The sequence below is a fragment of the Drosophila serrata genome, unplaced genomic scaffold (assembly GCF_035046125.1).
Source record: "Drosophila serrata isolate PLE 108 unplaced genomic scaffold, ASM3504612v1 contig_249, whole genome shotgun sequence".
Classification (NCBI taxonomy): domain Eukaryota; kingdom Metazoa; phylum Arthropoda; class Insecta; order Diptera; family Drosophilidae; genus Drosophila; species Drosophila serrata.
Window position 1 is genome coordinate 4158672 of NW_028257147.1, and position 14265 is coordinate 4172936.

The following is a 14265-nucleotide window of genomic DNA, read 5'->3' on the forward strand; positions in this document are numbered from 1 at the left end:
TTGATGATGATGTTGCTGTCATCGTTCCTGACCGAAGGCGCATCAGAGGAGCTCCATTGCCCCGTCATCGTCGTCTGTTGTTTATTTTAATTACTGAAATTGCATTCGAGTGCCAACTGCCAAATGGCCAAGGTAGCCACTGTATGAACTTCCACCTGTACCCCACTCTCTCTGCTGATATTGCACCCCATGGACGTGTTTTGTTAGCAGCCACTGTACCCGCTATCATCGTGGACGATGTTGCTGCTGACATGGCTGCATTTTGCTTTCATTTGCGTTTACGTTTGGTTTGGCTTTGGTCATTGCCTTCAGCTGGAGGTCCTCGCTACCCCACTGTCCCACCACCTGCACCACCTCCACCACCTGCACCCCGTGCATGTATCAAAGTTTGTTCAGGTAAAATGCCGTCGCGCAATTGTTATGAGTGTCATCATCAACGTGAACGGGACGCTGGTCAGTGGAACGGGCACAGGAACAGAAACAGGAGCAGTAGCAGGAGATGGCGCATAATCAGGAATTGGAGCGGGAATAGACTGAGAAAAAATATAAGTGATATAGTTATATAAAAATAACAATTATATACAGAAAGTACTATAATACCCATATTTTTAATGTATATAAAAAAGGAAACAAACACACTGTACCAATTAAGGCAATATGTTATATAACTCTAGTTCCTCTATCAATACATATAAAGAAACGATAAATTTAGTAAAACGGTTACTATAAATATATATTAAATGCATATTTTATAATTTACGATTTTACAAAAACATTTTATAAACATTAGTGTAATATTCTTAATAGTTATTTATAAATATATTGTTTGCATCACTTTGCTACTTAATTCTAGACTGTATAAATATTCGTAACTTAAAATAACAAAGTCTCAAATAAAGATTTTAATAATGTTATAGAATTTGCAGTTTAATCACTATTAACAAATTAATAAATACTTACAGGCTATTCAACTTATTAAATTGTTTATTTTGTAAATATGTTCCTTTTAGTTTCCAGACTTTTTTCTAAATATTCAATAATATTAAAATAAATTTCACCTTTTCTTTTATTAAAAATATTCCCATAAATTTCCCCCTGTGCAGTATCCTTAGTTGGGAGGAGCAACCTCCGGTTAAACATGCGACACATTATCGATGCCCGTTACTTGGACGGGATGATGGTGGCGGCATCCCAGGGAGGCACTACTCGGTGCTCGGAAGCTGGAGAGGATGGGGTGTTGGGGTGCGTGGTCAGTCAACGCGCGCTTTATGCAAACACTTGGCAAACAGAAATGAAAGCATAATATTGAGCGCACGAGGAGAGCGGTTGGGAGGTGGAAACAGGTACAAGTGCCCACCGCCAAGGAAAGCAATCGAAGTATTCCAGTGCCAAAGGAATTTAATTTTAAGGTGGCCAGGAATATAGCTCATTATCGGGAAATTTAAAAAATAAGGTTGAAGAGTCTATTCCATTTTTAATTTAAATTAATGAAAGTGATCACTATACTAAAATATGAATTGTCGTTTTCTTAAGTATATAGTTTTACCCCTGCAGAGAGTATTATAATTTTAGTCAGTGAAGGAATCATTTCCGACCCTATAAATAATATATATTCTTGATCACACGTAATTTATTTACAATTTTCTAAACAATTTTTATTTAAGCGAAAGACTCTTTTATTTTCTATGAAGAATTATTAAAAATTAATTTTTTTTTAATACAATTCGATATAAATAAAACCCCAGACAATGCAAAACCCAAACACAAACACAATTACAATAAAAAATAAAAAATCAGAGCCAAAAGCAATTCGAAAGGCTACAAAGTACGTGGGACAGGAGGCCCTCAAATGCGCTTTAATTAAAAATTAAATCCGTTTACGCTCATAATTATGCAGTTCTCACATGCGCACCCCCGCCTATCCATCTATATATATACACATATATATACATATAACCAGTACAGCCCCACCCCACCCCTATATAACCAAACACAGCGAATCATTCCGAACTGGGTCTGTCCGGAAAAGTGGAAAACCGAAGAGCTGCGGGCCCGTTGGGCGGGGCGTATGAGTAATAAATTTGTAAAGCACGATGAGGGGTTGGCAAAGCGAAAGCGACAGCCGAGTCGAGAAAAAAAGGGGTGAAGCGACCGAGACAGCAACAACGGCATGTAATCGGTGAATAATTCAGTTATAAGAAAATAATTTTTCACCAAACATTAAAAAATAAAAAAGAAAAGAGAGCCAAGGCAAGCTTGGAAAATTAGGGGAAAAGGCACCAACACCACCCCACCCACAACAATAACAAACGAGAAATCTCGGCAGGGTAAAGGAAAAACCCAAGACAGAGACGAAGACGTTTTGGCGTCATGTAAATAAGAATTATGAAAATAATAATGGAAAAAGGATTAAGACGCGAAAGCAGCGGCATCAACAACCCCACGAGTTGAAGGGGAGCGAAGCGGCATAGACAGACATGAAAAGCGTTGCAAAAATGTGGTTACTATATAGCCAAAGAAGACAATGGAAGGAAAGGAATAATGAACATTTAGATACTGTATACAATATAACACTTTAAATAAATATATATATTTAATTTAGAGGAATATAAAAATATGAAGATAATGGAGAGGAAGGAATTAAGAAAGTTTCGAAAGGGATTACGAACGATTAGATATTGTATATAATACCAAATTTATATAAACAACATATATTAAAATAAAAGGAATTTTAAAATAAACATCAAAATGCTTGTTGGACATAAACAATCATTTGGCTTCGTTAAAGATCTTTGAGCTTGTTTAAAGAAATTACAGGACACGTTTGTTTATTTTTTTCTAACATCTTAACACTTTAATAAAAAGCATAATAAAACTCTTCCTTCTATCATTTATAATACATAATCAGGTAGGTCTAAACTGCTATGGTTCTTAACCTTAAGTTAGCTCTTAGTTTAGAAGTTTTTGTTAACCTTAGATAAATAAAAAAATAAACATTTTTGTATAGTTAAAATTTCCAATATTAACCCTTAGTTTAAACTTAAAACCGAGCTTTAAATAACGCGACAGAATATCACAGAGTTCCTTTTAAAAATTTCTAAATGTCTTGAAAATATCTACAAAAATTCCTATACATCACTAGTTAGTACTACCCTTTGTCAGATAATTTTTTACAGGATAGCAAAAGCAGCGACGAGGTCAAAGGAGCCACCAAAAGAAACCGAGACGAAGATGAAGATGTCGACGAAGGCCAAGACAGAAGGCTGTAAAAGGTTATGACGCTCGGCGTATGTGCGCCCTCCGCCCCCAAGGATGTCTCGCCTGTATTTTTGGGGGGTTAAAAGAGTGTGGGGGGTTAGAAACTCATAAAGGGGAGCGAGGGGTTAAGATTGCCTGTGGGTGGCGTTGGCGGTACACTAAGCCCACACGACATGCAGTCGCGTATAATTATGGCATTTTTACAGTGCGGTCTCCGCTGTTAGTTTTCCTTGAATTTAATTACTTGCGCCGCCTCCTTTTGGCATGAAATATTGTGGATGGGGTGTAAAAAGAAGCCATCGTTCTCGGGTGGTTTATGTAGCTTGTTCCGCGCAACTTTGCTGCATTTTTAATGCGACCACACCAGCACACCCAGCAAAAAAAAAGAGAGTAGAAAAAGCCTGCCAAGATGCTTAACACCCAACCGCCGACGACACCTGCCTGATTTATCGCCCAAGACGCGACAATTTCCCACAGTTTCCACCACCACCACCACCAGCACCACCGGAAAAGTTGTTAACATTTTAGACATTTTTTGCCATTGTGCATTTTCTTTTTAATTTCAATTTTCTACTCGACAAACGTCGTCCGACAATTTGTCGGTGCGGTGTCCTTGTTAGTCCTTGGTGGAAAAAGGTGCTATCCTTGGGGTAGGGGTGCTCATTTCGTGTGTGTGTCTGCGTGTGTATTTGGTGTGTAATTGTCTTGTTATTGTTGTTTTCTACTGGCAGCAGGCTGCTTAAAATTAATTTTTATTTATAAGACTCTCTCTCTGCTCCCAAGGTGCAAAATGTGGCAATTATGCTGGGTACATTGTGCCATTGCCATTAAGCAATTATATTTCACATGAAATTTATAGCTTGTTCGGTTTTTATTTATATCTATTGGTGATGCTGTTGCTGCCAGTGAAACTCAAGGGAGAACTTTTGTTTTTGCCGTCTCAAGTTTTTGTGGGATTTCAATTGTGTGGGAGTTTTTAATTAAATTTCTGTATATTTTGTATGTGTAGCAGGGTAGAAGGCAAGAAAGTTTAGGATATGTTCTGAAAATTATGTTTGAATCCAACAAAAACAGCTCCAACCGTGGAAAGAAAAGTGTGACTATCTCCTCAACTTTTACTACAATTGATTTTCTATTATAATGTACATTTTTTGTGAAGAACAATTGCTTTAATAAACCAAGAAGAAATTACCTAATTAGATAAGATTTTAATATCTAAGTTTTATATATATCCAATGTTGAATCCAATTTTATATAGGCATATATATTTATTATATATTTATATTTATATCTTTTTTATTATAGTACTTCTTCTTACGGCATCTTGGAAGTTCAAAATAGTTCAACTTAACAAATATATAAAAATACTTCATATTTTTCTAAATAACTGGTAAATAATTAAAAGTTTTAAGTTTTAAGCTCTCTGCTGGAAAAATGTTACAAAAAAGTCTAGAAATTAATGCCTTATAATGTGAACCTTCTTTTTAGTTCCTTAATCATAGTAAGTATATAGTTGTATTTATATTTATTTTTTAACTTGTTTTTGTATGTGTTAAAAATAGGTAAAAACAACCAAAAACCAACGCAATCTAAGAACTTCGAGATCGTCCTATAAATACAATTCAAACCTTAATAATGTCGCCTTTAAAATAACTCCAAAACCTTACAAGTCCTTTTTTAAATAAACATAATTAGTAACCTTAGTAAACCTTATTAATAAATATCTAAACTTAATCTTCAATAAATATATACAAAATTAAATTAAATATCTTCTTTATCCCTAACATACCTCTATTACTCTCAGGACAATAAAACCTCTTCCTAAGCTGGCCTACTCATTGTAATTAAAACTTGCCGCAAAAGCACACCCACCAAACCCCTTTTTCGAAAACCGAGAAAATCTCAAGTCCAAACTTAAGAGTCTGTGTGTTTTTTTGTGTGCTGTGAGAAATTCGTTGTGGATAAAACATCAAAGGGCCGAATCATTTGCATTTGCCAGTCGTCGACGGCTCTTCACAATGCTTGAAATCCGCTTTCGAGAGGCCCAAGCCCAACCGATACCTCGATTTTCGATCCTCCCATCCTGTGTCTGCCTCTTGACTTTTAAATAGTATTTTGCGTAAATATTTATACTTCTTTTGTCAGCAATTTTTTCAATAACTTTTAATACCTACATATATCATGGAGCCAAGCGGGGGAGCGGACAATGGACTTGAAATGAAAATTGGTAAATCGTTCGATGCTTTTTTCTTTTGCTTTTTTGCTGCTGCAATTTTTCCATTCCTTTTGTTGGGATTATGGGCAAAAGTTGTGTAAAATACACACCCACAAAGATGGACCTTGGTGGAGTCATATGTGATATGTATATATGTCCATTCTGTCTACCACCGAACCCCCGATAGTCGTTGGTCGTTGTAATGAATAGCCTTCTGTCAGGCATTTTTACTTGGGTCTGCAGCTCCGGCAATTTGAGACCGCACTTATCTGCGATTATGACTTTTTAAAATTACACTTTTCAACACAGAAACTCTCTGTCTCTCTTCCCCCCAACCATGTGAAACAACGGCAATTTATTGAAGAGAAAGCTGTACAAAAAAAATAGGCAAGGAATTTCTGCCATATCCCATATCCATATCGGCAATATCCCATGGCATACCTCAATTTAAAACAGGAAATGCCTCTTGAACTGCCGCTTTTTTCTGGCTTGGGGGTTGGTGGGTTGGTTCCTGGGTTTTCGCTGCCTTTTGATTTACTTTTATTGGCAGATTAAGTGCGTCAAAAGGTAGCGCTTAACACAAGCGCCCCTCGACAAAAAAAAGAGCTACCCCCTCGATAGCGATGTCTGTCCTGAATTTGCGGAATTATTGAAAAATTTTAGCGCACAAAAAAAAAAACGTAATCTGCAAAAAAAAAGGAGAAGAAAACACATATGGAGTGTGCCTGTGCGTATGTTTCTATCAATTTTTATGGTACAGTCGAAAAGTCGCTTTTGATGTTTATCATTTTGGTTTATGAAATAACATAAAACTCAACATATGCATTGAAAACGAGAAAAGTGGAAGTTTATAATGTGTTAATGCTTGGTTGCTATATAGCTTATCTATAACGAATATTTAGGGGGAAAAGTTGATATACTTTCGAGGTGAAAGAAGTCATTTTTAAATAAATGTACTATGAACTTTTTATAAATGAAAGATTACGACAAGAAATGGAAATTTTAGGGGATAATATGTTTAAAATAATGGTTTAAAATATGTGAAAGATTTTATGAAAATAAATGAAAATTTTAGCGGGAAATACATTTCGAAAAATTGATTATTTAAAAAGTCCTGGAATATTAAAATAAAACTGGAAGCTTATCCAGACAGAAAATCAGAGGAGAGACATAACAAGTTTTTATTTTAATATAAATATAAATAATGCTATAACAATAAGCTCTGTAAAAAGATTTTTTAATAATAATAATTATATTAAGATGAGAATTCGATATTAAATAAGGTAAATAAATAAAAAATAAATAAGGTCCTTATAATGAAATATATTAATTATAGGTAAAACTTATAAATTTATGACTATAAACTTCATATCAGTTGTTTATTAGAAATAAAATATATAAATTAAACTATAATATTATCTTCAATAATTATATAATTATTCCTAAGTCCAAAAATAAGACTTTTAGTATTGCTACATTAATCAAAAATTTTATAGGAAAATGTTTACCATTTTTTAAATCCTTTTAAAGGAATGGCTTCGAATTTCTAATGCTTATTAAGTGAGATAAATATATGCAAGATGTTGTTATTTACATAAATTTTAATAATTATTTATTATAAAATAGGTTTCATCTTAAAAACCACAAATCCATAATTATTGTTCTCAAGTCTTTATTTTTACTCCCCAAAAAAAACAGCATCCATGGCATTTTCAACCACTTCACCCTTGAGACTCGCCTTTGGCACTAATCTAATCCCAAAGGTGTAAATTCATCCGTGAAATGCGTAAACTATAAACGAACCCGAACAACAACAGTTTTCATATGAGTAAACAACATCTCGCACACACACACTTCCACACACGCACAACAACAACCCCTTTGGCTCGGGTTGGGTAGGTTACACTTCCCTTTTGGATGTAATTATAAGCATAAATACGCGTGCCCATTTACCACTGAATAAATCAGAAATATGATGAATACTAAATAAATGTGTCAGGCTGCTTCGCATATCCTTAACCCGTTTCAACAACAATAAAACTCAACAGTTCTCAGCATCGTAGCATACATTTTGGGGCAGATAGAATGGAAAAAATGTATATAAACAAGAGCCAGGCAGCAACCCGAAAAACCGGTTTTTAATTAAGATTAAATGAGCAAAGGAGCTGGCACACACATGGATTTAAATTTAAATGAACCAGAGGAGGATGCTCAGGCTTCGAAATCAGAGCCAGACTGGCTCCTCGCCGACTTCATTATGTTCCAAAACCAAAGAGAGAAAACACAACAGAGCTGAAGCGTGTTAAAATATTAATTTATATTTAAATCGAAAACGATGCGTTCCCACACACATGAGTGGGATTTGCATATTTGAAGGAATAATTTCCTTAAACAGGTTTCGGAATATTCTGAAGATGAACTATTTGGAAAGCTACAAATAGGAGAGAAAGCAAATACTCGAAGATGAATTAGGGAAGCCTTTAAAATGAGGCTAAAATGTTTGAAGAAATTTATTATTTAAGTAAATTACTAAACCTATATTTTACTATTCTGTATCCCATATTAAATTTTTAATTCTAAAACTAATTTTAATATTTTTAACCCATACATAAATTGCTTCCTTCATTAAATTTTTATTTAATTATTTTCAAGCCTCTTTCGAACTCGATTTAAATTTTTTTTCTTTTAAATAACCTCTACTTTCCCCCTTTTTACCTCAAAAAACTTTTCTTTCTCAACAATTAATAACTCCCTGGACCATTCCAGCCAGGTCCCTGGTCTCACCCATCGTGACCCTTAAACAACACGACCCTAAGTAAACATTAAAAACTCGGGGCAAGAAATCACATCGGCTAGAAATAAAACGCACCTGCGGGGCCTATACGAAAATGTGAAAGCCGTGGAAATCAAGAAAAACACGCAAAACAATTATTCTTAAGATATCTCAGCGGCAACATTAAAAGCCAATTCCACTTGATGACAATAGAAACAAAGCGCGCAACACCTGCCCTCAGGGGGGAGGCGTTGTACTGCCTGGGTACTGGGCGTGGCCGAGTCTCTATAAAAAATGCAAAAGAATCAGCCAGGCAAACAAAACACAACAAAAAAACGAAAAAAGAACCGCCAAAAGTCTGCCACAGCTTCTGCGCTTTTCTTGTTATTATTCTTGTTGGACCTTTTTAGGCATTGACATGAAAAATAATGTCACCCTCAGTTGCCATCGTCGCGGTACATTTTCTCTTTCTTTTTTTTGTGTTCTGCTTTTCTAACGTCTTGTTCTTGGGGTTTTTCTAACGAATTTTTGTGTCAACGCCGCATGTTGCCCCTAGGACTAGAAAAATCAACTGGATTTTGGGGCTTCCCTGATTGGTCATTAAGTTTGTCGAGGAAAAAATAAATGGGATAATACTTTGATTAGGAAATATATCAAATTAATGTAATATATAATATATTATAGTTAAACTAACTTAGTAATTCACTAAGTAAGGGAACTCTTTAAGACTTGAAATAGTTACATACAATTCTTATACCATTTCATGATATCAGAAGAAGTCATTTCCGACCCCATAAATCATACATGTTCTTGATCAGCATTAAAATGGGAGCTGATCTAGATATATTTTAAAGAAAAACAATATTTTCTTTTCTTTTTTTTTTAAATATAAGGGGTTACATTGTAAAATTTTTAAAACTTGCCAAAAATTTGAGGTTTTAAACTAAGTATGCATATTGGTTAACCTATTAAAAACTAACATAAGAAAGCTTTCCGAATTAAAATAACTAATTTTTAGTCTTAATTATAAATTTTATAATATTCCAATCGCAAAGGTTATTGAAACATGCTTTCTAGAGCTGGCTTTATTTCTTGGTTTTCAAAACACTTTGCATATATTTACAAAAATTAAATAAACTACAACAGGAGTAAAATTACTTCAAAATTCACACAGAAGAAGACACTGACCTTAAAAATGTTCAAGAACGAATTTAGTAAGAGAAACATTGAACAGATTGTGTTATTTATACTAGAAACATTTATGCAATAAATTTGAGTTACATAATTTTTTAAGCACCGTACAAAAGACTTAAATAATATATAATAACAGATGTATTACATTTTTAGAAATAAATATTTTTTAGAATAATCCTTTCTCAACTCAAATTTACATTTCTGCATCTATATTTTCCCTTAAACTTTACAATGGAGGCACCATTATCCTTTTTCCCAGCACTTTCACTCCGCGCAGAGTAACCATTCTTCGGCTCGATCATATGCCTAATCAAGTCCCTCCCCCTACATTATTATTGTTGGCATTTAAGTTGACATTCCCGCCCACCGATGCGACCCCCAATTCCGCGAGAGACTCCGCAGACAAGGCGCGTGGCTCTAATGGGCCAAGTTGTAAGCCTGCCATTGCTGCCCCGGGGGCAGTAGTACTTCCCAATGCAGGGCTCCATTTTTTTGAAACCCCAACCTGGAACTGCTCTATATAATTGTCACCATGGGTGTCGCTTGTTTATATATTATTTTCCCTGCTTTTATTTTGTATTTCTTGCCAAAGCTGCAGGCTGTGAGTTGAAATGGCAAAACGTTTAAGCGCAAATTGTGGCAATTAAAAAAGTGAGGCTGAGAGCTATGCAATTGCTTTTCCGGACAGATGCCAACAGGCTGATAAGCACTTGACATGGCTGGCGATGAGAAAATACATATATATTTTTTTTGGGAAATTATAAGTGGACAGGGTGGAGGACGATGGAAAAAGTGTTTCGGCAAACAAACGATGTCAAAAGCAATTTATATGCAAATGGGGGATACAACACAGTGTCGATGCCAACTGAGGCGTTGACGAGTTGGCGAGTCGAGTCAATTGATGAATTTTCATTGCATTTATTTGGGCATGAAATATCAAATATGTTCCGTGAGTGAGTCCTTCGTCCTCCCTTAACCCTTCGCTGACCAAGGACCGAGGACAGCACTTTTGAATAATGCATAAAATGTGAAAATTGTGAAAATGAGTGGCGGTTAAAGGCAAATGAAAGTTTACAACAGAGAAAGCATTTGAATATCAAAGCGATGTAATTTTACCCATCTTTGTTGCTGTCAAATATAACTTTTCTGATGTTCAAAATTCATCAAAATTATAATCAAAATGTGCTGTAATTTTTTTTGTAAAGGGTTAATCTGATAAGATTGAACGTGATTAAGATTTAAGGGAAATGGAAATATACTTTGGAAAATGTCATTATATTCTTTGAATATTGCTAGAGGTTTAATTCAGTTATTAAGAGGTTTCTTTGTTTGTCAAATATGTACAAATATAATATAAATCCCCATAAAAATATTTACTTATTTAAATATATTTTATAGTCATCATATAATTTGCGTTTTGTAGTTTTAAAAAGTGTAGCTTAACATAATTATACTTTTTAAAAATATAGACAATTTACTTTTAAAATGTGACAAATGCATAGATATTTACAAATTTAATCTTTTAAAATAATAAACATTTTATACCCATTTATAATTGTAAATAATATTTTTTTACTACTTAAATAACTTCTATAAATTTTAGTTTTTTCCACTATAATTCTATTGTATTGTATTAAGCAACCATTTTACTAAAAATCACCTGTTCTAAATAACAAATATTAATTATTATCATAAATTGTATATATTATATTCCCTAACATACTTTCCATACGCTAATAAAATAAATAAAAAAAACTAAAAAGCTCTCCTTTCTAAAATCATGCATCCCCATTCGATTTGAATATTGTTCCACCTCATGGCCATGAAATTGCTTTCCGCTTTTGCTAAAAAAAAGAAAACCCAAGGCCAAAGCCGATTCCTAGAGCCGCATCAGGATTCGGGATTCATCTCTTTGGCTGCCGCATATTATCCTGGATTGTTATCAACGTCAAGCGACCCATATAACTGCAGGCCCTCGGGGTCGCAGCCAGAAAAAGAACAGCAAGCCGGGGGGCAAAAATGAACTCAAACGAAAAAAGCACAGAAAAATATAAAAACAAATTTAAAAACGGGAAAGCCTAGACAAAATTGGAAAGTCGAAGCTTAGACACTCTTACGGGTTGATAAATATATTTTTCAATACAATATTTAAGGCTTTTAAACAAAATTTAGAGGCGATCCAAGTTGTGAGCTGTGATAAAAGCCTTGTAAGTTAATGTTTTATAATTTCCATTTATAAAATAAGAAATGGATGACAGCCCTACTTTACTTATACTAAACTTACATATTATTTAGGAACATTTATATTTAAGAATTAAATAGCATAAAATCCTATGATACCCCCAGAAAGAGCATTGAAAAAATTTCAAACTGGCTTCATAAGAGGGTGAGGATTCAGTTCCTAGGTTTGGGGTGCGTTTTCAGACCCGGCGCCTGCAGATAGGAACAATAATTGTATCAAAAGCATATTTTCCATTCTGGTAGAACGAATTTTATGCTTTTTCAATAAACATTAACCGATTTCGGTATTTTTTCATATACGAAATACAAAAAAAAGAAACGAGGAAACACAACACAAGTTATGGCAATGAAAATGTTAAATGGCAAGCAACCGAAAAGTATGCAATCATTCAAGCGTTCATTATTTCATAGACTGAGCACCGAGGGCATACTGTACAGTATACACACTCACCCACCCAATGGCACATTCTGTTGTTCAGTGTGTTTTTTTTTTTTGTTCTGTTTTAGCTGCTTTTTGATCACACAAATATGCAAACAGAGAGGATATTCAGGTCGTGGAGTAGGGCAATCAATGAGTTGGAAATATTTTTCGTTTAACATTTTGCTATTGGCTTTATTTGTTTGAGTCCTGCCAGTTTTTACTGCTCAGCTTTAGCTTTGGGGGTTATTTTCGATGGCAGCTTGTAATTTTACATAAAAATTATTGGAATTTATTGAGGAATTTATGAATTCAGAACTTGTAATTATATTTTGGGGAAGAAGATTTAAATGTAACTTAAGACAATGATCTTTAAGCTTTAAGTATTGGAAAGATGTTGTAATTACTGATTAAAAAATATACAATTATACAATATTTTCAACATTCCCATTAAAGTTAAGAGCTTAAATATCAGCAATCCTTATACCTAATATCACTTGTCATACAGAAGTTAATTTAAGGTCCCTTCTATATATTTGTACTAATTACCAAGCAAATCGTAGACCCTTTTTTTTCTTTCCCAACAAACATAAGCCCATCTTATAGACCCAACCGAGAACATGAAGGTCACATAGATTGGGGAGGCGACAACATTAGCATTAACATGATGTGCCTTGGCCACTTGTTAGACTCAATTAGATTCATTAGGCGAAAATGGCGCAAGTGTCCAATCTAACTTTGACCATTCCCAGGACTCCCACACACAGACACAGAAACAGACACAGACAGAGCTAAGACTTCGTCCTCCGTCGGTCAGCGGAAATAATAAATGTTTTGGCACATTAAATAAATGATTATTACAATGGGGGAGCAAGGACGAACCGGACTTGTGTGCGACTTCTTGATGGGAAATAAAAGCGCAGCAAAAATGTATTTTATTTGCACAGGACATACGCAGACCAAGTTATCTGTCGGAAGAGCAGCAGGAAATAAAAATTATCAACGTGCGAAAATAAAACTCAACTCGATATACGGGTTATATCCGTATATAGAATGTATGTGAAAAAGTTATGATTGCCTTGGTACCCATAAAAACTGATTATGTCACTTGATTAGATGCCATTTTCCCACTCTCACCCCGCCAAGGAATGGCAATCGTATAAAGCGAAATATATTTCGTTTAGTTTATTGTTGCACAAACACATCACTCAAATCGCTGTATTTATGATCTGTCACACTGCCCTCCCCAGTCGTTCATAAATGTATCGAATTTTTCGCTTGCCTCGATTTTCCACCCTCGACTTCACTTGCGGCCCATAATTAAAATAATAATTTTCACGAAAAACTTAAGACCTTGTAATTATAATTGTCAGTTGCCAACCCCGAGAAGATGCTTTTGGGGTCCATGAAGTTCGGGGTTGCTGCTCATTAAACATAATTTTTGTGTAAACAAAAGCGAGTGTAACTTGAGAACAACATCGATGTCGGGTTTCATTTGCTGGCCCACCGTTGAGCTGTGGAGTCTGTATGTGGAATGGGTTGATTTTCTGGGAAAGTCTTTTCCTCTATTACTCTTTTATTTTAAGGAGGCGTTAGAATAGATTTTTTTAGTCACATTTAAAATCTTAATTTACATAGCCTTGAAGCGAGAGGAAAAGTATCCTTGTTAGATAGAAAAGTCTTTTATTTTTGATTAACGTTAAACTTCCTTACTCCTTACTTGTAGTTAACTCTAAACATAAAAACCACAAATGATGTCATCACAAGTATTAAAATAATTCATAAAACCTTTAAATTACAGTCTCATCAAAAGCCTTATTCTTCTGTGACATCGATGCCAACTTAATTGACATGTGGAGGACAACAACTCAATGCCTCGGAACAAGCAACTCATTTGCATGTCAACTAAAAAACAAAAGACCATTAATTAGTGTATAACAGCAGAACAAAAAGAGTCCAAATATGTATATATATGTATTGAGTATATAAAAAACAATTGGCAATTGGCGGGAATGTGAGAGCTATACTGGTTAATTATAATTAACCCTCCAAAGGCAGGAGTCGCATGATGCGACAGAAATACTTAACCGCAAACAACTTGTGTCGTCATCACATCAACGGCTGTTGGCCAATGAAATGAAGTTGGTATTGGGGTCCTTTGCCTAT